Genomic DNA, 24,011 nt, shown 5'->3' with positions numbered 1-24,011 from the left:
CCATATAAATTTTTGAAGTGTTTCTTCTATGTCTGTGAAATATGCCATTGGTACTTTAATAGGTATTGCATTGAATCTATAAATTGCTTTGGGTTGTATGGACATTTTGATGATGTTAATTCTTCCAACCCATGAATACTGTATATGTTTCCATTTGTTTGTGTCTTCCTTGATATCTGTCTTCAGTGTTGTGTAGTTTTCTGCATACAGGTCTTTTACCTCCTTGGTTTATTCCCAGATACTTTATTTTTGTTTTTGCTATATTGAATGGGATTTTTTCTTGATTTCTGCTTAATTATTAGTGTTTTAATTGCATTATCATAATCTATCTCCACAAAATACTATTTTATAAGCTTTATTTTACATCATCTGCCAAAAATTTATCATATTCAGTTCACTAGGAATTAATGTAAGGTTGTAGGTGATCTATAGCCATGACAGTTCTCTGACTTCACCTTGAACCAAATCCTCCTTATTTAGCCCATATTGGCCTCCAGAGCTCAAAGGTCTCTTTGTACTTTATCATCTGTTCTAAGTACTTCCCCACCACAGGGCCTCTGCATTTACTATTTCATCTGCCCAGAATGCTCTAGCCCTCATATCTACCATGCCCACACTTCTCCCTCACTTTTGTAATATTTCTGCTTATATATCCCATTATTAGAGAGGTTTTTGGAATTGTCCTTTATAAAACAGACCCTTCCTCTCACCTTTTATATGCCCTATCTTGCACATATTACTTTAGTTTTCTCTTGCCAATAACTAGCATATTTTTTGTTTAATTTCTGTCTCCTTCCACTAGAGTTTAAGCTTCAAGAGAGAACTGATTTTATTCACTAGTATAATCAACATCTAGAATAATCCTTATATTAATTTAAAAGTATTTTTTAAAAATTCAAATTTGCCATGTTTGATACTATGCAGAATTAATTATCATATTGAATGGTAAAAAAAATAGTATTACTTCACCCAGATTCTCTTTAAGTATTTAGGCCTTGGATAAAATTCTGATATAGTAATCCTATTGTCAGGCCAAAATATAAATTTGGTATATTCCTTCTTTAATACTATTTATTAACAAATTATATAAATCCAAAAGTTTTAAGTTATAAACATTTGTTATATACAAACAGCCAAATACTGATATATGGTTCTGTGTTTAATTTCTATTAAAATAAGTTCATGCCCTGGCTGGTGTAGCTCAGTGGATTGAGTGCGGGCCTGCAAACCACAGGATCACAGTTCAATTCCCAGTCAGGGCACATGCCTGGGTTGCAGGCCAGTTCCCAGTAGGGGACTCATGAGAGGCCACCATACATTGATATTTCTCTCCTTCTCTATTTCCCTTCCCCTCTAAAGATAAATAAATAAAATCTTTAAAAAATTACGTATAAAAAAAGAGAAAATATGTATACAAAATAATTTCATCCAGCAAAGCTTTAATTTATAATGGTTAGGGCAGATAAAGTTCTTCCCAGATAAGGTCAAATTCAAGGAGTTCATCATCACCAAGCCCTTATTATATGAAATGCTAAAGGGACTTATATAAGAAAAAGAAGATGAAAGATATGAACAGTGAAAGGACAGCAAACTCTCAGTTATTAACAACCACACCTAAAAAAAGCAAACCAAGAGGACAGCTAGACCAGGAGCGAAACCATAGAAATGGAGATCACATGGAGGGTTAGCAACAGGGGAGTGGGAGGAGAAGGGGGGAGAAGGTACAGAGAATAAGATAGATGGTAGGCAGAAAATAGAGGGGGAGGGCAAGAATAGTATAGAAAATATAGAATCTAAAAAATTTGTCACACAAGGACATAAACTAAAGGGGGGGAATGGAGGGGGAGGGGTGTGCAGGATGGAGGGGAATGAAGAGGGGAAATGGGACAACTGTAATGGCATAATCAATAAAATATATTTAAAAAATAAAAAACACAATTTCTGACTTAGAGGACTTCCAACCAAGATGGAGGTGTAGGTAGACATGCTGTGCTTCCTTGCACAACCATAATTAAGGACAACAAAAATTTAGAAACAAAAAAACAACCAGAGCCCTGGCTGGTGTAGCTCAGTGGATTGAGCGTGGGCCTGAGAACCAAACAACCGCAGTTTGATTCCCAGTCAGGGCACATGCCTGGGTTGCAGGCCAGTTCCCAGAGGCAACCACACATTGATGTTTCTCTCCCACTCTTTCTCCTTCCCTTCCCCTCTAAAGATAAATAAATAAAATCTTTAAAAAAACAGCCAGAACTGAGAGAAAATTGAATTGTACGGAAATCCGACAACTATCCATCCAGACCAGCGAGAGGGGTGGCATAGACCTGAAAAGCCCTGTGTGCTGACACAAAAATTTAGATTTTTATTCTATTAGCAATAGGAAGGCATTGGAAGTTTTTAGGCAGAAAATGGAATTTTAAACCTGTTTAGAAACAGAATACTGGCAGACATGAAGAGGAGGGATTAAAGCCAGAAGTATCTAGAAATAGAAAAGTCAGTTAGGGTATTTTGGAATAATCCAAAGACGAAATAATAAAGGCATGAGCCAGGACTGTGTGGTGGGGATGGAAAGCAGGAATGGAGTTAAAGACTTGGTGACTAGGTAGATGTTCAAGGTGAGAGAGAGGGAGGAGTCTAAGCTGATTTCCAGGTTTCTGATTTGAGCCTCTGTGTGACTAGCAAACAAAACAGAGAAATACAGGAGGAGGGGCAATTTGGGGAGCAGAGCATATGCTCAGCTTGGACTGGACTCTAAGGGAATGGGAAGTGTTCAGATAAAATGACCAGAGGAGATATGATGGGCTCAAGGATGGGGACAAGTTTAGGCAGGAGATATTGCTGTGTAAATGATATGCGCTCAGATGAGCTGAGGCAGAGATAGGTTAGGAGTAAACATAAACAGAACTCATTCTAATTTAAATAATGTTTAAAAATGAGAAAAAAACAAGATGGCATACAGGTTTTCTAGGTAATTAAAAAACTCTAAAGAGAAAGTCATAGCATCATATATGTTGTACTTTGGGGTATTTTTAATGCCTGTTACTTGGTCAGCCAGGGAAGAGATCAAATCTTGGAACCTACCTGAAGATGGGTTCGCTCTAACAAGAACCCTTTTTTAGTGTTCTTAGCTCTGTAGAAAGTATGATGGTAGACAAACATTTATTTAGGTTTCTTGGTCAACTTCGTAGCAATAAAAACCTCATTATTCCTCAATGGCTGCAAATGAGTGGACATTTCTCTGCAGATATTCAGTTCACAACCAAAAGACTTTAGTCATAATTAAGATTTCCCATCACTGGAGAAATAAGCCAACAAAAGAGTCTGAGAGAGAGAGTGAGAGAGAGAGAGAGAGAGATCTGCCAAAGAATTAGAATTGGGGAGAAACCTTTTGATTCTGCTGATTTCAATTTACATTTTTTAAAACAAACAATATTTACTGATGATCTGGCTAGAAAGCAATACCAGGTACTGTATTGTACTGCAGGTTGGTCCATGGTGAGAAGACTTGAGTAAACTTGAAGCCAACACCCAAATGTTGTGCCATTCTATCCAATCCCTAATTACAATCTTAAACTTGTTTTGAAAGAGCTTAGAGAGATGTGTGTTTCCTTGAAAGATGGTTTATTACAGTGCTGCATAAAATCCCACCTATAATGCCACATTTTGAAATAACATGCCCTAATACAAAACTGGTGATATTTTTCATTGGCTGGATAAATTTTTCAGTGAACATTGCTAACCTCACTGTAGAAAATACATACATTGATATTGAGTTTGAATTCCTAAACAATAAATTCACCAATTATTATACCAAAATAGCTTTTGTTGGAAGGATTACACTCATGTAAAAGCAGTTATCATTGTCCTTTTTACTCCATGTGCTTCAAGCTATCAATTTTAGAGACTAAAGAAGAAATATAACTTTGGGTAAAACATATAAACATAATATCAATTTAGTTAGGTGTTTTTCATCCATGGTATTATATGAATAAAGAAATTAAAAATGGCAAAATGAAAAATAGCTGGCCCATAAATCATTATTGTAAATGATGCTCCACTAGTTAAATGGAGATAACTATAGTGCCATCAAAATAACTTTAACATTTTTTACACTTTAATACCTATATACCTTTCTATATACTTAAATATATGCTGGGAACATGAAATATGACAATTTTTATTAAACTGCATAGTATTAGCAATTGTCACATTTCATTTTCCCAGATCTCTATCATGTCAAATGCTACCTCCTGCCTTGTCATATTTTTCTTTTTGCCCTGAGGAATACTTTCATGCTAGTCAAGGAGTTCTATTTTGGCAGGATGCCTGTACAGCTATAGGGAATATCTTCTAGTGCTGTGCCAAACACACACTTGGACTCCCCTGTAGCCTTCCATCCCATCATGAAAAGGTCAGGGGCTATCTTTCAGACTACCAACTGCCATTTTCCCATCTCATCAAAAGGAAAGTCAAATATAGGGCACTGAGCATATTCAAAGTTTGCAAAATGCACAGAAGTTAAGTGTTTGGCCTAATGTGTTTGGTTAGGTTAGAAGTTGAAAGAATAAAGAGAGAGGAAATGGAAGGCATGGGACAAGCACCTGTAATTATAGCTATAAAACATTACTTTACCTGTCAAAAAATAAATGACCCACAAAATTCCCTAGCCAATCATCCCTAACAGTGGCAAGACCAACAAAAAAAAATAGAAAGAGCTTTCTGCATCACTGATTGGTATAAAAAGGTTAGTTGATTCAACTGGACCCAATGTACCACTATTAATATATAATCTGCCCAATTTATTGGATTTAATAGCATTTTATGGGCCTATGCTTTCTTTCTCTAAAAAAAGTATACTACTTCAATTATAAGATTTAGACTTGGAATGATGAAGGAGCTTTGTGTGCATGTCGAGACACCAAATGTGAAATTTGATCCCATATCTATGAATTCCCATTTCCTCTCTAGTTTTGATTTACTTAACCTCCCAAAGCAGTGGCAGAACAAGATGGGAGACTAGAAGAGCCTGTCTCAGGGAAATAGTGTTTTTCATCACTGACATTGTTTAGAAATTAATAATTAATACAAAGCACTGTAAATTTCAGTTGGTTTCACTATTACTCCTTTTTAATTCTCTACAAATATTGCACTCTACTGCTGACTAAACAGAGACTTTTCCCAGAAACCATTGACCCTGCCACATCTCCTTAGTGGGTCTCTAAGCTTCAGTTTTGTAATTCGCCTATAACAAATTCAGTACCTGCCCCCACACCCTCACAGAATTGTGAAGATCCTATGAAATAAAAAGTGAGAAAGGGTTTTCTAATTGTCAAGCAAATTTTATCAGTTCAACTCTTATTATCTCCAGGTATGGAACAGACTAAATATGATGAAAGATTGAAACTCACTGGTGATCTCCTAACCCCATCTTTGCTCCTGGTTTAGAACAGTCCTCCAACCCACAAATGTGTAACAATAAAATGAAATTAACTTAAGTGCCAGCTTTTTCATTCTCTTTGCTTATTTTAAAGCAACGCATCTCAACATGGGCACTACTGACAATTTAAACCAGAGAAATCTTTGCAAAGGGAGTTGTTGTCTGAATTGCAGGGTATTTAGGAGCATTCCTGGCCTTGGCTGAGGTGCCAACAACAGCCCCTCCCAAATTTGTGACAATCAAAAGTGTCTCCAAACACTGACTTACATTTCTTAGGGAGCAAAATCACCCCAGGTTAATAACTCTTCTAAAGTAATGTCACTCTTATGATGGAAGATGGTTTGATTTTGGGTGGTGTACACACAGTATAATATACAGATCTTATACTATGAAAGTATACATTTAAAACCTATATGATCTTGATAACCAATGTCACCTCAATAAATTTAATAAATTTGTAAAGGAATGAAACAGACAAAGGTAGAGTTGCTCTAATAAAGGGATCCACAATTTTTTCAAAGTATATAATTATTTCCAAATAGTCTCAAATTACCTTTTTGGGTAACTACTTCTACACTTTTAAACTGCTTATATGAAGTTTAATTTGACCTTGAATTAGCAGCAGCTGCTGCTTGAATTATCATTGTAATATACCACTAAGTGATAGTGATACAACTGGCTTCAATATAATCACTCATAGACAGTAATTTTTCCTATCTAGATTCTCCATGTATCTTCCATAAAATAATGTGTCGAGCACATAATATATAATTGGCATTTTGTGAGTCAACAGCTCTTAATGATCCATTTTGGTTTGGTTCATGCATTCTATAAACAATATATGAAGGCAGGAGCAAAGAATGGTGTAGATCAGTATGACCAAACAATGGACTACATGATATTAGTATGCTTCTGGCACACATAGCACTCTTAATTCTATTTTTCTTCCCTTGTTCATACTTCAGTTGTTGAAAGTTTCAAGGGAACAACATTTGAGTTGATTAGGCAAGTCATACACACACACACAAGAAAAGGAAATAATTTGAATATCCCTTGTACATGCCAATTACATGCAGACCATCACTTGGCCAAAGCTATACATGTCTGATAACTCTGAATGATGAGATCCAATAACCGAAATCATTGGTCACTGGGGCCAGTGCCATAGATGGTAGTAAATGGTAAGATAATGGTAGCTAAAAGATGTTTTGTTGTGAACTCTCAGATTGTGTTGAAAGACTAGGACACTTTCCATTAAGACCTGCAAGTAAACTGCTTGATTAAGTGAACATTTCAGACATAATCTATGTTGTATGTTACCACTCTTTCTTTGACAGAATCCTTATTTGCTAAGTAAATATTTCATCCCATAGATTCCTGAGCTGTGGAACTTAAGATCATATAGCTGGATCAACATATAAACCAAATCCTTTTGTACACATATAGAAGCCTTTTATTCCTTGAACAAATATGTGGGAATTATATTTCCAAAAATTATGAGCCTCAATAATTCAGAAAAGAGGCCTCATTAGTCAACAATCCTGTTCTGTTTTTAATCAGAACCTGTACTAGCAGACCTTTGCTTTAGTTCTGTTTAGGTGGGTAGCTACACATCCTTTTCTCTCATTCCCTCTGCCTTCCTTTTTTCCAAAACTTACCAAGCAAGGGCTTGCATGAGCCAGAAACTATGCTAGGTCTTCACAGACAGACCCGAAAGACTGTGGGAAGAAACAGGTATATAACACACCTTTGCAATATGTTGTTTGAGGTATTATGACAGAAATAAGCAAAAGATGTAAGATATATACAGTAGACATGAGGTGGGGAAGTTTTAGGAACCACATCAAAAGTTTCAGACGAATTAAGTAACATAAGGAGTGCACTAAGCTCAACAGTGTCCTCTCAAATTACATGTCCGTGTGAAAATTCACAGTGTGATTTGACTTGGAAGCAGGGTCCTTGTAATTGGTTAAGTTAAATTTAGGTTATACTGGATTAGGGTGGTCCCTAAATATAATAACTGGCATCTTTATAAGGAGAGGACACATACAGATGCAAAAATACAAAGAAGACAACATCATGTGAAGATGGGGTCAAAGGTTGGGTTGATGCATCTACAAGCCAAGGATTGCCAGCAACCACTAGAAACTAAGAGAAGTTTCCTCAAAGCCTCTAGAAAGAATTAATCTTGATTTCAGATTTCTGGCCTCCAGAAATTTGAGAATATGAGTTCCTATTGTTTTCAGCCACCATGATTGGTGCTGAAAATATTTTACAGAAGACATAGGAAACTATTATAAGGACTAAGATGAACTTTCTTTCTAGTCATTCTGTAAATTAGTCTTATCAATAAAAGAATTTCCCTATATTATACATAAATTTCCTAAGCTAAAAATGCAATTTATCACTCTCCTGGAGTTTTCTCTATTGTTAATTTATAATGATAGCAGGTAAAAAATAGCTTTCTTAAAGCAGCCTAACTTATTGCAGGCCTTTAATAATCTCTTCGTGCCAAAATATTTTTATAGCTACCTATCTGGAGATGAATTAATTTAGACTATGATTAATATTTACAAAGGCATAGCCAGTTCTATTGTATGGAGCCATGATTTTCTACCATCACTGCATTTGAGTATCACCGGAGAGCCTATTTAAATACGGCAACCAGAATGCTGGTCCCTAGAGATTCTGATTTAATTGTACTGGTATAATACCAGGTCATACTTAGTTTTTTTTAAAAGGCCCCCAGGATTTCAGAAGTGCAGCACATGTTGAAAACCATCAATATAGAGCAAGAGTTTACTAAAAGCAGAGAATGTTAAATGATTATGTGAAGGCACTAAGTTGAAAGTACAAATAAAAACAAAGAATAAGCTTTAAATTCATCTTTATACTCTACTACATCTTTGTGTTTATAAACTCATGCAGTATTTTATCCTTATATGATTTCAGTAGAAACTGGGAAAGTAAAAGATCATGGAGAGTGATCTGTACATCGAGAAAGCAGTATCTTATTGGCTTGGAGGAAGGGCAGATTACATTTATCAATGTGCATTTAAATTTAATTACATTGTTATACAAAGGAGGTACTTTAGAATATAAAACTGGGACTGTATCTTTTTAAAATTTATTTAATTACTGTTCAAGTAGAGTTTTCTGTCTTATATGCCCATCCCAGCGAACGCCCCCCAGTGCTCCCCACCTCCTTACCATATCCCCCGACCTTTGTTTTTGTCCATGTGTCCTTTATACTTGTTCCTGTGAATCCCTACCCTTTTCCCCTGAAATTCTCTCCCCTCTCCCCTCTGATCCCTGTCAGCCTGTTCTGTATTTTAGTGTCTTTGGTTGTATTTTGTTTGCTTGTTTGTTTTGTTCTTTAGGTTCCTGTTAAAGGTGAGATCACACAGTAGTTGTCATTCACCACCTGGTTCATTTCACTCAGCATAATGCTTTCCACTTCCATCCATCCTCTTGCAAAGAGTGGTAGCTCCTTCTTTCTTTCTGCTGCATAGAATTCCATTGTGTAAATGTACCATAGTTTTTTGATCCATTTATTTACTGATGGGCACCTAGGTTGCTTCCAACTCTTGGCTATTGAAAATTGTGCTGCTATGAACATTGTTGTGCATAGGTTCTTTTGGATTGGTGTTTCAGGGTTTGTAGGATATACTCCTAACAGTGGAATTGCCGGATCAAAAGGCATATTCATTTTTTGTTTTCTTAGAAAATTCTATACTGTTTTCCATAGTGGTTATACCAGTCTGAAATCCCACCAACAGTGAACTAGGGTCCCCTTTTCCCCACAACCTCTCCAGCACTTGTTGTTTGTTGCTTTGTTTATGATAGCCATTCTGATGGGTGTAAAGTGGTATCTCATTGTGGTTTTAATTTATATCTCTCCAATAGCTAGTGATATTGAGCATCTTTTCATGTGTCTCTGGATCCTCTGTATGTCCTCCTTGGAGAAGTGTCTGTTCAAGTCCTTTACTCATTTTTTAATTGGGTTGCTTGTCTTTGAATGGAGTCGTGTAAGTTCTTGTATATTTCGGAGATTGAAACTTTGTCTGAAGTATCATCCGCAAATATGTTTTCCCAAACACTTGGTTCTCTTTTTATACTAATACTGTTTTCTTTAATCGTACAGAAGCTTTTAATTTTGGTGAGATCCCATTTGTTTATTCTTTCCTTTATGTCCCTTGCTCTAGGGGACATATCAGTAAAAATGCTGCTGCATGAAATATCTGAGACTTTCCGGCCAATGTTCTTCTATAGGATTTTAATGGTGAAACGGATTTTATTTAATTCTTTTATCCACCTTGAATTTATTTTGGTGTATGGTGTAAGTTGGTGCTTGAGTTTCATTTTGTTGCACATAGCTGTCCAGTTCTCCCAACACCATTTGTTGAAGAGGCTATCTTTACTGCATTTTATGTTACTGCCCCCTTTGTCGAATATTAGTTGCCCATAGAATCTTGGGTTTATTTCTGGGTTCTCTATTCTGTTCCATTGGTCTATGTGCCTGTTTTTATGCCAGTAGCAGGCTGCTTTGATTACAGTGGCCGTGTAATGTAGTTTGTTGCTGGGTACTGTGATCCCTCCTACTTTGTTCTTCTTTCTCAAAATTGCAGCTGGTATTCTGGGTCTTTTATGGTTCCATATAAATTTTTGAAGTGTTTCTTCTATGTCTGTGAAATATGCCATTGTTACTTTAATAGGTATTGCATTGAATCTATAAATTGCTTTGGGTTGTATGGACATTTTGATGATGTTAATTCTTCCAATCCATGAACACGGTATACATCTCCATTTGTTTGTGTCTTCCTTGATTTCTGTCTTCAGTGTTGTGTAATTTTCTGCATACAGGTCTTTAACCTCCTTGGTTAGATTTATTCCCAGATATTTTATTTTTCTTTTTGCTATATCAAATGGGATTTTTTTCTTGATTTCTGCTTCTGCTGATTCATTGTTAGTATACAGAAATGCCTTTGATTTCTGGATATTGACTTTGTATCCCGCTGTTTTGCCAAATTCATTTATTACATCGAGCAGTTTTTGGTTAGAGTCTATAGGATTTTTCATGTACACTATCATGTCATCTGAAAAAATTACAGTTTTGTTTCCTCCTTTCCGATTTGGATGCCTTTTATTTCCTTTTCTTGTTTGATCGCTGTGGCTAGAACTTCCAGTACTATACTGAATAGAAGTGGTGAAAGTGGACAGCCTTGTGTTGTTCCTGATCTTAGTGGAAAAGATTTTAGTTTTTGCCCATTGAGTATTATGTTGGCTGTAGGTCTCTCATATATGGTCCTTATTATATTTCAGAATGCTCCCTCTCTTCCCACTTTGCTGAGTGTTTTTATCACAAATGGCTGTTGTACCTTATCAAAAGCTTTTTCTGCATCTACTGATATGACCATGTGATTTTTGTCTTTGCTTTTGTTTATATGGTGTATTACATTTATTGATTTGCGTATATTGAACTATCCTTGCATCCCTGGGATGAGTCCCTCTTGGTCATGGTGTGTGATCTTATTGATGTGTTGTTGTATGCAATTCGCTAATATTTTGTTGAGGATTTTAGTGCTATGTTTATCAGCAATATTGGCCCAAAGTTTTCTTTCTTTGTTGTGTCTTTATCTGGTTTTGGAATTAGGATAATGCTAGCTTCACAAAAAGAGTTTGGGAGTATTCCACGTTTTGGATTTTTTGAAATAGGCTGTGAAGTATAAGAGTCTGCTCTCTTTTAAATGCTTTTTAGAATTCTCCTGTGAAACCATCTGGTCCAGGGCTTTTTTGTGACGGGAGTTTTTTTCATGACTGCTTCAATTTCATCTGCTGTTATTGGTCTGTTCAGGCTTTCTACTTCTTCTTCATTGAGTTTTGGAAGATTATATTTTTTCCAGAAATTTGTCTATTTCACCTAGGTTTTCAAATTTCTTGGCATACAGTTCTTCATAGTAATTTCTTACAGCCCCTTCTATTTCTGTGGTGTCAGTTGTAATTTCTCCTCTTTCATTTTTATTGTGTTTATTTGGGTCCTCTCTCTTCTGTTCTTGATGAGCCTATTTAATGGCTTGTAGATTTTGTTTATCTTTTCAAAAAAACAGCTCCTAGAGTCATTCATCCTTACAATTGTGCTTTTAATTTAATTCTGCTCTTATCTTGGTTATTTCCTTCCTTCTACTTGCTCTAAGCTCTCTCTGTTGTTGTTCCTCAAGTTCTTGTAGGTGCAGGGTTAGGTTGTTTGTTTGAAATGTTTCTATCTTTTTTAGGTAGGCCTGTATTGCTACGAACTTCTCCCTCAGGACTGCATTGGCTGTATCCAATAAGTTTTGGTGTGTTGTGAGTTCATTTTCCTTTGTTTCCAGAAACTTTTTGATTTCTTTTCTAATTTCATTCTGGACCCATTCGTTGTTTAATGGCATGCCATTCAGTATCCATGTTTTGGGGTGTTTTAGTTTTTTTCCTAACGGGTTGGTTTCCAATTTTAGTCTCCTGTGGTCAGAGAAAATTCTTGGTATAATTTCAATTTTCTTGAATTTGTTCAGGCTCATTTTGTGGCCTAACATGTGGTTTTTCTTTGAAAATGTCCCATGTCCATTTGAAAAGAATGTGTATTTAGCTTCTTTGAAATGAAGGGTTCTATATATATCGTGATGTTCTCCCCTTCCACCTACTTCTTTTTGTGTGTGTATTTGATCAGTTGGAGGGGGGAGCAAAATGGTTTATGACAGTATAAGAATATTTTATGACATTTACAGTCAAAGCCAGTAGAGAAGAAACAGAAAATTTTTACGCTATATATAGTGTTAACCATAATCTTTAACCCAATTTGCCACTTTCAAGAAAGGATGGACAAAAGATAAGTCTCTTGTTGGGGAGGGAAGGTTTGTGAGTTGGATCTAGAAAGCAGTGAGGTTGCAGGCAGTCAGATTCTCCCAGTCAGATTTTGAGATAAAGTGAGAGTAAAGAATAGTAAATAGGTGTAGTGTATGAGCAAATAGAGGTAATCACTACAGTAATAGAATTCAGGAACCTGTAAAGTGGGATAAGATCCTGGATATGTGTTGTGAAGTATTTACAGTTGTATAGAACAGGTATTATTTACAATAATAATAGAGCAACAATCATATGACAGACTCTATGTGATCTGGATAACATGAATAGGGGGTATAGAGCTTTGATTAGTGTGCTAAACAAAAACAAGTGGAATGAAGTATAGAAAATTAGCAATACACTGTGGAGGAGGGAACAGGGGAAACCTGTCAAATAATACAATATAACCAGCCAAGACTAAGAAGCTTATACAGAAAAAGGAGGAATACAAAGATGCTATTAAAATATAAAAGAAGTGAGAATGAAAAAATAACAGAAATATGCAGCAACTTGTGGCTTCTCTGCTATAGCAAAGTGAAATTTGTCTCTCTATCTCTACTGTTGGGATGCCCCCTCTTTGGGTCCCACTCTGGTCTTTTCGTGGTTCCCAGTTGTTTGTGTCTCTTATGGGTAAAAGAAAACAAAGCAACAAACAAAAAAAAGGCAGGAGAAGGGAGGAAAAAAACAATAAGCTTGAAAAGAAAGGAAGAAGGACTAAAACAGGTAAAAAGAAAGGAGAGGGGAAAAGTACTGAAGGATAAAACAACAATAAAATTAAAAAAGGTATAAGATTACTAAAAAAAGTTACTAAAGGAACCATCCCCCCCCCCCCCCGACACACACACACACACACACACAAAAACCCCATCCCTTGTTGGTTTCAAACTGTCCAAACCGGTTTTTCTGGTTGCAGCAGACTGAGGGATGATTAGTGTGGTCTTTCTGAGAGTGCTCTCCCAAGAGCTAGCCTCTCCCCAGGGCTCCATGAAGGGGATCTAGGTTCTTTTCAGAGCCCCTTCCTTGAGGGTCCTCTATTTGGGCTGGGGTGCAGGCGCGCATGCACCAGCCAGGCTGCCGGACGAGGGTGCGGGTGCCCATGCGCCCACCAGGCTGCCTGGCTCCCACAGGATCTGGCACAATCCTTCCTAGTTCTGTGGTGGAAGTCAAATGCTTCCGCCCCTCCTCTCGATGGCTGCTAGGCTGGGAGGAAGGCAAGCCAAGCTGTCATCGCAGGAGAACACCTTAGTCCATTTTCAAAAAAAAAAAAAAAAAAAAAAAACTTCTCTAGAAAGCCTGCCTCTCAGCCCAGCCCAATCCCCAGCCAGACAGGTGACAACAATGCACCTCTCAATTCTCCCGGGTTGACGACCACAGAGTCCACAGTTGAACACAGCCCTTTGTCCTTGTTACCCTCTCTGTAAACTCAAGCAGACAGGTCTCTGCCAGGTGTTGTCCAGCCTTGCTTAGATGGGGAGGGAGGGAGCTGATGACCCAGCTTTCTCCCAAGAACCCTGCAGCAGGCCCAAGGAGTCTGCCATAGACCCGCCGGGTGCCCCGCTCCTAAAGAGTCCATGGCAGACGCCCCTGGTGCTGGTTGCAGACCCTAGCTTCTGGACCCTGACCGCGGCTGAGGCATCCAGTCCACAAGGCTCTGGCCGACGGTGCCGGCTGTCTCAGGTCCCTGAGACCCCACTGACCTGTAGCTGTCTGGTCCTTCAGCGTCCGTCACACCCTCTGGTCACTTATTTTCATAAATGCTGGGGAACTGTTTGTTGATTGTGCTGTACCTCAGTAGATTGGGCAGGATTGTCTCCCATGTGTAGGGGAAATGGAATCTGCTACATCCTACTCCATCACCATCTTCTGCCCACGGGACTGTATCTTGATAGCCTAAAATATCTTTCTCATTTTCCTCTTTGATGCCACTATTTATATTTTATTGTTTACAAAAGTTTAGGAAAGCATTGCTGTTTCCAATATGTACATTTAATCAAACCATAAAGGTCAACAAATTGCAGACATTTTGGTGTGAACAAGGAAGTATCTAAATGACATAAAATATTTGTTACGTCTAGAACTACATTTTACTCCAAAGGAAAAAAAGAACTGAATTAAGCATAAAAATGTGCTGAGTATCCACATAAAATTCAAGGGAGATATTTTAAAAAGTACATTATTATTAAGATTTTTATTCCATTCATGGTAGTGGAATCATTTGTATGTGGTTTATTCTGACCATAAGTTTTGTACCAAACATTTGCTACAGACTAATGTGTATTGACACATTCAGGATAAGTAATATTAGTAATTTCCTCATCTTTTGTATATTTTTGCATCTCCATCATATCTCAGTGCACATTAGTAAAAATTAAAGGTACTTAAATATTTTAATTGGAATATTAAGTCTTGTTTTATAAGTGGAACTTATTAAATATTTGACAAGTTAAATTTTATTTGGTAATTAGTAAAATAAATATTACATTTCAAAAAGAATTAGCTTGAAGTACTTGTGGTGTGTCCTATTGCCTAACCTGGGAGTTGAGTAGTTAAATTATTAGTAAGACAAAACATATTTTTCTAATTATTTTCTTATATGAAATGTCTGTAACTACTATACAAAATGTAAGCCATATGTTGCGTTGGTAAATAATTACTATTAAATAGTATAGTCAAATACCAAGTAAGAAGCTTAAAAAACAAAAATGGTTTAATGTAGTGGTGAGATATTGAACCTGATGCTTAAAAAAATTTTTGTCATTTATGTTTTTGAGAACATTACACTTCTAAACAACTCAATTAATTGTATTCAGCTATATATTTCAGTGTGTCAGAAACATTATTTGAAATCAAATAATGACAAAAATTGACTATCAAGGAATTTACTGGGAAAAATACAGTAAACAATTATATATATATATATATATATATATATATATATATATAAATGACATGAAAAATTAAACTGAAAGAGCTCATCAATAGTATTTTCAAACTACCATTGTAAATATGAGAACAGTTTGTACATCTGTGTAACCTGGCAGCCAAGGAGAGGGGACTGGACTGCATATGTGTGAACATTGATGACTGTATATTAGTCAGGGGGATAGTAGACATCATTGAGTGAGCATGTGTACAGTGTGGCTATTGCATTCAAAATTACTGAAGAAGTAGAGCAACAAATCTGCATCAGATTTTCTGTTAAGCTTGAGCATTCCTCTGTGGAAACTATTTAGATGATTCAGAAGGCTGCAGCTATGGGAAACTGGTGATTGGCAGCTTCATCACAACAATGCATCTGCTCATGCATCACATCTTATGCAGAGATTTTTGGTGAAACATCAAATCAACTAGGTGATTCAGCCCCTCTACAGCCCAGGTTTGGCACCCTGTGACTTCTGGATTTTCCCCAAGCTAAAATCTCTCACCTTTGAAAGGGGGGAGATTTCTGACTATCAGTGAGATTCAGGAAAATACAACTGGACAGCTGATTGCAGCTGGGAGAACTATGTGAGGTCCCAGGGTGCCATTTTTGCAGGGAACTAAGGCATCATCATCCTATGTACAATGTTTCTTGTATCTTGTATCTTCTACAATAAATGTCTCTATTTTTCATATTACACGGTGGCATACTTTATGGACAGACTTCATGAGTGCAGGTGTGTGTACATGAATCTCTGAAGTTCTATAAAATTCCAGTTGAAAAACTTTGCAGAGTTTTATCTGAAAATGTTCTTGCAGCCCATTCTCTAAATTCATAGATCAAAAAATGTTGCTATATTTTATATTGGGGACCTAAAAAACACACAACAACCCTTATGGGGTAAAGAGTCAGACATTTTTTTAATGTCCAAAACTCTAAATACATATAAGTTCATTAAGGCTCTCTATGTCATGTTAAAAGGTTTCATTTTGTTGGCATGGAAAGATATACACAAGTAAAATTGGTTCACATATATTATAAATATCTATTAATGGTTTTATATTTATTTTAGCTTACCCATAATAAAAAGGAATTCCCTATCTCAGGTCAATACTTGAAAAAAGAGGGGAGTACTATATTTCACATTAAATAATTATAGCTTGCAACATGCTAAATTTACCTTTCATCATGTGTCTTAGCCTCAGTATATTGACTAAGGTTTTCTTAAACCCTCTTTGTGGGAATGCAGAGATAGAATACTAATTAAATATGTTACCAACTGAAGCTAAGTCTGTAAAGACTTGAGTCCTTCCAAATGGTGGGAAAATATGAATATCCATGCTAATTTATACCAAAATATCCTTCTGTACCATATATATATATAAAGATATTTATGCACTTTTAGGTATCTTCTAAAATCTCTTATGCCCAATGTATATCAGCTTAAAGAAAAAAACTTTAAAAAATTCTTAAACTGTTAAAATACTTGAACCTCTTTGCCTTGCATATACATTAAAAAAATAATACCTTTGAACAGATATCTTTGATGCCTGCCTTTGATATGTTACAATAAAACTCGGTAAATAAAAATAAGATACTCAGATACGGCAGCATTTACATTCCCAAGAAGAAGGTATTGTTAAAATTGGGCATGAATTTCCAGGCTTTCAAGAACGCTAAGGAAGCTCCCTAGCCTAGAGACAGTCTGGCAACATTATGAGAAGCCTTTGAAGAAATAAACTGAAAAGTGACAGAAGAATTTTTTAACTACAATATCCAAAAGCTAATTCATTGTAAGTTGTTATTTAACCCACCATAGTTTCTATAATTATCACAAAGTTTTATTTAAATGAAGAAATATTTCCAATATTGTTATTTATAAGTGTGTATTCTGAGTAGTCTGCCTTTAATCATTTATTTATTTGTTTATTTGTTTGTTTGTTTATTTATTTATTTATTTGTTGAGAGAGAGGGAGGAAGAAAGAAGGAGAGGGAAGGAAACATCAAAGTGCAAAAGAAACATTCATAGGTTGCCTCTCACACACCCCCAGCTGGGCATCTTACCTGCAACCCAAGCATGTGCCATGAGTGGGAATAGAACCAGTGTCTATTTGGTTCACAGGCTGGTATTCAATCCACTGAGCCACATGAGTCAGGGCATGAGTACTTGGTCTTTAAACCACAGTATCAGGACAGAACTTTCCATGTAAAAAGAACATTCATTACATTTTGGGGTGAGTGGTCCTTTATTTTCTTTTTTTCTTTGGTTTCTACAATTCCCATTTATCCTTACTTGAAAGTGGGTGAAGATTTTTGTTAATTAAATTTCAATTCTCTCTTACTGACAAGTCTAAGATAATGACAGGAATAAATTGTAGCACATATTGCAACCAAAATAGAGTTGATGTAAAATAGATATGCTATGTTACTTAATGAAACAATATTAAGAAAAAGCAATCCACAAATTACTCACATTCAAAGACATAAATGAAGTCTAGCATTAAATTAAAGTTAGAGAATAAGAATTGACTTTTACTAGGCTGATATTTGAAAGAGACCTGTGAGTGGTACCAGACATAATCATAGATCATTTTTCTTTTTTTTTATGGTTTTATTTTTTATTTTTTTTCAATTTTTTTATTTAATTATTTTTCAAGTACAGTTTTCTGTCTATTACTCCCATCCCATCCCAACCCCCATCCTCCCCCCTCCCTCCCATTTCCACCCTTCNAATGGGCAAAAACTGAAAGCTTTTCCACTAAGATCAGGAACAAGACAAGGTTGTCCACTTTCACCACTTCTATTTAATATAGTATTGGAAGTTCTAGCCACAGCAATCAGACAAGAAAAGGAAATAAAAGGCATCCAAATCGGAAAGGAGGAAACAAAACTGTCATTGTTTGCAGATGACATGATAGTGTACATGGAAAATCCTATAGACTCTACCAAAAAACTGCTGGAACCAATAAATGAATTTGGCAAAACAGCGGGATACAAAGTCAATATCCAGAAATCAAAGGCATTTCTATATACTAACAATGAATCAGCAGAAGCAGAAATCAAGAAAAAAAATCCCATTCGATATAGCAAAAAGAAAAATAAAATATCTGGGAATAAATCTAACCAAGGAGGTTAAAGACCTGTATGCAGAAAATTACACAACACTGAAGACAGAAATCAAGGAAGACACAAACAAATGGAGATGTATACCGTGTTCATGGATTGGAAGAATTAACATCATCAAAATGTCCATACTACCCAAAGCAATTTACATATTCAATGCAATACCTATTAAAGTACCAATGGCATATTTCACAGACATAGAACAAACACTTCAAAAATTTATATGGAATCATTTTTCTACACAGAGGGAAAACAGGGGACTGCAGGAGACCCAAAATTATAAATTATTTCTAAGTAACTAATTTGTCTTTGTTATTTATAATCAGTCTATTCATTGTTGGCTTCTAAACATTTTTTTTTATTTTTGTATTTTATTTTTTATGCTGTTACAGTTGTCTCACTTTTCCCCCTTCCCTGGCTCTACCCAGCCTGCCCCTCACTTCCATAATCAGTCTCCTCACCATTGTCTATGTCCATGGGTCCTTCCTATATGTTCTTTGACTAATTCCTTCACCTTCTTTCAATCAGTCCCTGCCTCCCTGCTCCCCACTTACAGCTGTCAGTCTCTTCCATGAATCTATGCCTCTGGTTCTATTTTGTTCATTAGTTTATTTTGTTCACTACATTCCTCTTATATGACTTAACACCAGGAAAACAAATAATCCAATCAAAACATGGCTGAAGGACCTGAATAGATACTTCTCCAAGGAGGACATACAGAGGGCCCATAAACATATGAAAAAAATACTCAACATCACTAGCAATCTGAGAGATGCAAATTAAAACTACAGTGAGATACCATTTCACAACAGTCAGAATGGTCATTATTAATAATCAATAAACAAATGCTGGAGAGGATGTGGAGAAAAGGAAACCCTAGTACACTGCTGGTAGAAATGCAGACTGGTGCAGCCACTGTGGACAACATCATGGAATTTCCTCAAAAAACTAAAAAATGGAACTACATTTCGACCCAGTGATTCCACTGCTGGGAACATACCCTAAGAATCTTGAAATACCAATTCAAAAGAATTTATGCATCCCATTTTACAGCAGTGCTATTCACAATAACCAAGATTTGGACACAGGCTAAGTACCCATAGGTAGATGAGTGGATTAAATCAAAAACAAATTATGATACATTTACACATGGAATATTTGCAGCAGAAAGAGAGAAGGAATTTCTACTTTTTGCAACTGCATGTATGAAACTGGAGAGCATTATGCTAAATGAAATAAGCCAGTCAGTGAAAGATGAATAGCATATGACCTAAATAGTTTTAAAATATAGATAGCTGAAAAGACTACTGGGGACTTCATGAATCCATTGTCCTAGAGTAAGGTAAGTTTGACAACTGCTACACTTTAACTGACCATTGTATATGATTTTTGGACCAGTGTTTGCTTCTTTCCATTAGCTGATGGGGGCATGATGCTCACCAGTTCATGTTGGTGTGTATTTTGCATTTTCTTCTCTTCACACCCAGAAAAAAAGTATTTTAATACTCAGCATATCTCTTTAAAACATATTGTATTATAAAACTTTTAATGCAGGGAAATCTCTTTAAAATTCTCATCCTGGTCTCTTTTATTTCACAGATGAGTAATCAGATGCTTTGGGAAAGGATGATATCTGCCCAGCGTCACTTAACTAACAGAAAATCTCATTTTCAACTAATAACATGTATATGATCTTTCTTTCACAGCAAACACTTGTGGATATTTTTTGCCAGTGATATGGTTGAACATAATTTCATAAAATTTGCAGAGAAACAGAAACTGAAAGAAAGAACTAACACACTAGAGATGATCAAATAAGAGTTTTTAAAATGTTGCCAAATTAGAGTAATTGTAAGAAAATGGCAAAATAAAATGTGATAGAAATCTAAGTAAGGTTCTCTTCTCAGCTGACCATACACATGTAGATCCCACACAGTTCCCCAGAAACAAAAATACAGAACGTCAATCTTAAAAAGGGCTCATGACAAAACAACCAGTTGCCAAAAGACTAATATAAATGAGCTTCATTAATACAAGTGAATTATCCACTTCAGTGAAGGTGATGATCCTACTGAGTTTGTTTTGGAGACAGAAGATTTGGGCTAAAGTTTAAACTCTTTTACAATTGTGACTATTATCTAAGTACCATGTAATAATTTTTTAATGTACGATATTTCCACAAGATTGATAGAGCTTTGAGGGTGGCACCATACTTGTTTTATTCCCTCTTATATCCCAGGATTTTGAACTGTTCCTGTCATACAGTATGTATGCAATATGCATTTGTTGAATCAATTATTAAGGTATATGATTTATCTTCCCTAAGCCTTAGGGTTCTCATTGGTAAAATTAAGAACGTATAGTTGTTGCTGTGTGTGTGAAATAAGAAAGTAAATGGGAGTGTTTGGAAACTCCCAAGTACTAAAAGTATGTAACAATTACTACTATTATGGGTAAATGTTACTAATGACACTTAAAAAAAAACAATTTTGCCTGGAAAAACTAAGATTAGTGGAATGTTAGAGTTCTCTACAAATATTTGAAGAAGTGCTGTAATAAAGCAAAGATCAGACCCACTTTTGTACATTGTTCCAGAGGGGGCCAATTAGCCAGGGAAATATGCCTTAATATAAGGACAGTCAGTACTAATTACAACATATTCTGTAATTCTGTCTCTATTTCTGTAAATTTGTTGAGGATCTAAAATTTTTTAACGTAAGGGTTTGAAGGGTAGAGCAAGTCTTCTGGCACCAGGGAGCAATTTTTTCCATGAACTGGGGTGGGAGGGACAAAAGGTGGATCTGAGGGGGATCAGGAAGTGGAGCTCAGGTGATATTCCCTTGTGGCCCAGTTCCTAAAAAGGCCACAGACCAGTACCAGTCTGCAGCCCAGGGGTTGGGGACCCCTGTGGTAGGGAGTGAGAGATTCATCTTGAAGGAAGCTCAGTTCATCACATGGTAACTCTAATGTTTCATTTGGGTGTTCCCTGTACTTATTGAGGTCAGAGAGGCTGAAGGAGAGTATGCTGAGAAGTCCTGACAACCCACACCCCCATTACTATTTCTGCCAACATTTTGCACCATCATTGGTGGAAATTTTTAAACAGAAGCCAGTATAACTGATAAAGTGAATCCTTTTTTAGCTAGACAATGAACCTTTGAATTTCAAGCTCACATCCAACTGCAAGTCTTTGGATATAAGCTGAAGAAACTACAATTTTTGAAGGTGGTAATGAATAAATGAGCTTTAAAAGGACTGAAAAGAAGGGATACAAACTTCTCTTTTTGCTTCCCAATATTAGAGAAAAAAATTTAAGCAAAATATTACACAGGCTCCTTCCTGCCACCCTAAAAATCACTATATAAAATTCAATTTAGGAAATAATCATAATTGTGTATGAATAGATAATATGACAGCTTTCTATTTATATAATGCATATACATGCAAATTCATACATACAGTGCAATTATGTAGAACAATTCTCTAATTCACAAATTTTATTTTGGCATTTATGTAAACTTAGTTATTAAATCCATTAACCTACAGAAGACCCTTTGGAAGCTGATGAACTTTGAATCCATTTAGAATCTTTCTGTGCTAGAAAAAAAATGTGTGTATGTTTTTAGAAAAACATTTGGCCCAGAGTATAAGGGAAAGCATTTCCCATTTAAATAGTTGCTATTTTTATAAATGGAACCAAATCAACTTATCTGTAAGGAGAAAACACTCTTGTGAAGAGCTGAGAAATTCTGGGAGGCTGGGGAGAGGGAGAGGACTTAGAGTTGCCAAGTAGTTTTCTCCTACATTTCAGCAACACTTTTTAGGGGAAAGAGAGATGCACTGAGACTTACTTCCTTGTACCTGTGGAGATTAGTATAGCAAAGAGTGAAATCTTACCAGAGAATGATGACACTCTAGAGAAATTGTGATTATGCCTAAAGGATTTCATAGAAATTGACAGCTAATATAAAAGCAAAGAGGCTATTTTCTCCTTGATGTCAGTATGTGCTTTCATTTGATATTAACAATCATGGAGAATAAAGCATCTTTATCCTTTAGAATTATTTGTTGCTACCAATTATACACATGAGATAGAATGCTCAAGCCATATCTGCAGACTTCTCAATTAGAAATACTGTATTTCATGTTTTTTAAAAGATTTTATTAGTTTATTTTAGACAGAAGGGAAGGGAGGGAGAAAGAAAGGGGGAGAAAGAAAGGAGGAGAAAAAGAGGGAGAGAAACATCAATATGTGGTTGCCTCTCATGTGCCCAATACTGGAGACCATGCCTGCAACCCAGGCAGATGCCCTGACTTGGAAACAAACTGGCCACCTTTTGGTTCTCAAGCTGGCACTCAATTCACTGAGCCACACTAGCCAGGGAAGAAACACTGTATTTCTTAGAAGAATTATAAATTATATCACATGGAAATATTTTTCTAAATTAAAAGAAAGTTCATAAAAGCAATATGTAACTCCCTGTAATTAAAAAACTGTCCAGTTGATAGGGACTATCTTCTGAAGTTTCATTTTCTTATTTGCATGATACATTTAGCAGTTCCATGAATATAGACAGAAATTACAGCCAGGTGCCCAGAGAAGATGTCTCAGTCTTTCAACTTTCCCTATTATTATCAACAGAAATGTCAGGGGGCAGTTTTCTTTCTGCATGATTTTTCTTTCTGAATGAAAGCTTGTTTTTTAACTGCATTTTAAATTAATCAGTCAGAACATGAAGACATTAAAAATAAAAATGGGGCTCCAGAAAGGTGGTTTTTCTGTGAAACATAAAAAGAAAAATTGCTTGGTGTTATTATGTCCACCTAAACTTTAAGCCACAATTATTAGTATTCATTTATTAAGGGTAGTGTCTAGAGAGCAAACAGATAAGAATCAGAGTTTGTTTTCTCCTGAAGATTCAGGAGACTCCATTTTCAGTTCACTAAATCCCTCCCCAATTTCTACAGATCAGTGTCAGGTCTCAGCTTGTGAAAGGCAGCTTTCAAGCTGACCCCTTCAAAATGTAGAAGGCTACTGCTCCTAATACAGTCACTGAAATCTGGGAAGAGTTGAAGAAAATCCTGGCCACTGAACAAAAACCACCCTTCTTTAGATCACATCCCAGTGTCAAGTTCTGATCACACAGGATGCGTTATCAAGCTATGCTTGCATCTACAGGTATACTTCTGGGTGCCTCCACTCCTCCCTTGGTAATTCCTATGCTATACAAAGCCTCAGAAGGTACACCACTGCTTCTACTGAATTATCTGCCATTAGAGGCCAAAGAACAAAGGCCAGTGACAAAACAGGAGACTCCAAGTTCTTTCCCAATACAGCTCAATGCCCGGGTCATTGCAAGTCTTTAAGAATATTCCTATGGGTCCAAATCCTGCCCAGAGAGCTTGTGTGGCCCTTCCTGTCTATAGACTGGCATAGAAAGTTAGCTAAGATTAAAGAAAAAAGTGACAAGAAGAAGGAAAAAGTGTTTGTGTTGGTTCATGAGTCACCACATGCCATAAGTAATTTAACACAACAAGCAGATTAAAACAAATGTATATTTCTGAAGGGACAGTACTGAATGCCATTCATCTCACCTTAGAACAACCGAGCCCTGCAAACACTTTTCTTCTGGTGTTTGTCTTACCTCTATATCTAAC

Source organism: Sturnira hondurensis, unplaced genomic scaffold, assembly GCF_014824575.4.
Source record: "Sturnira hondurensis isolate 20B ecotype Veracruz unplaced genomic scaffold, ASM1482457v3 Scaffold0016184, whole genome shotgun sequence".
NCBI classification, from domain to species: Eukaryota; Metazoa; Chordata; class Mammalia; order Chiroptera; family Phyllostomidae; genus Sturnira; species Sturnira hondurensis.
Note: the sequence above shows the minus strand (reverse complement) of the source record.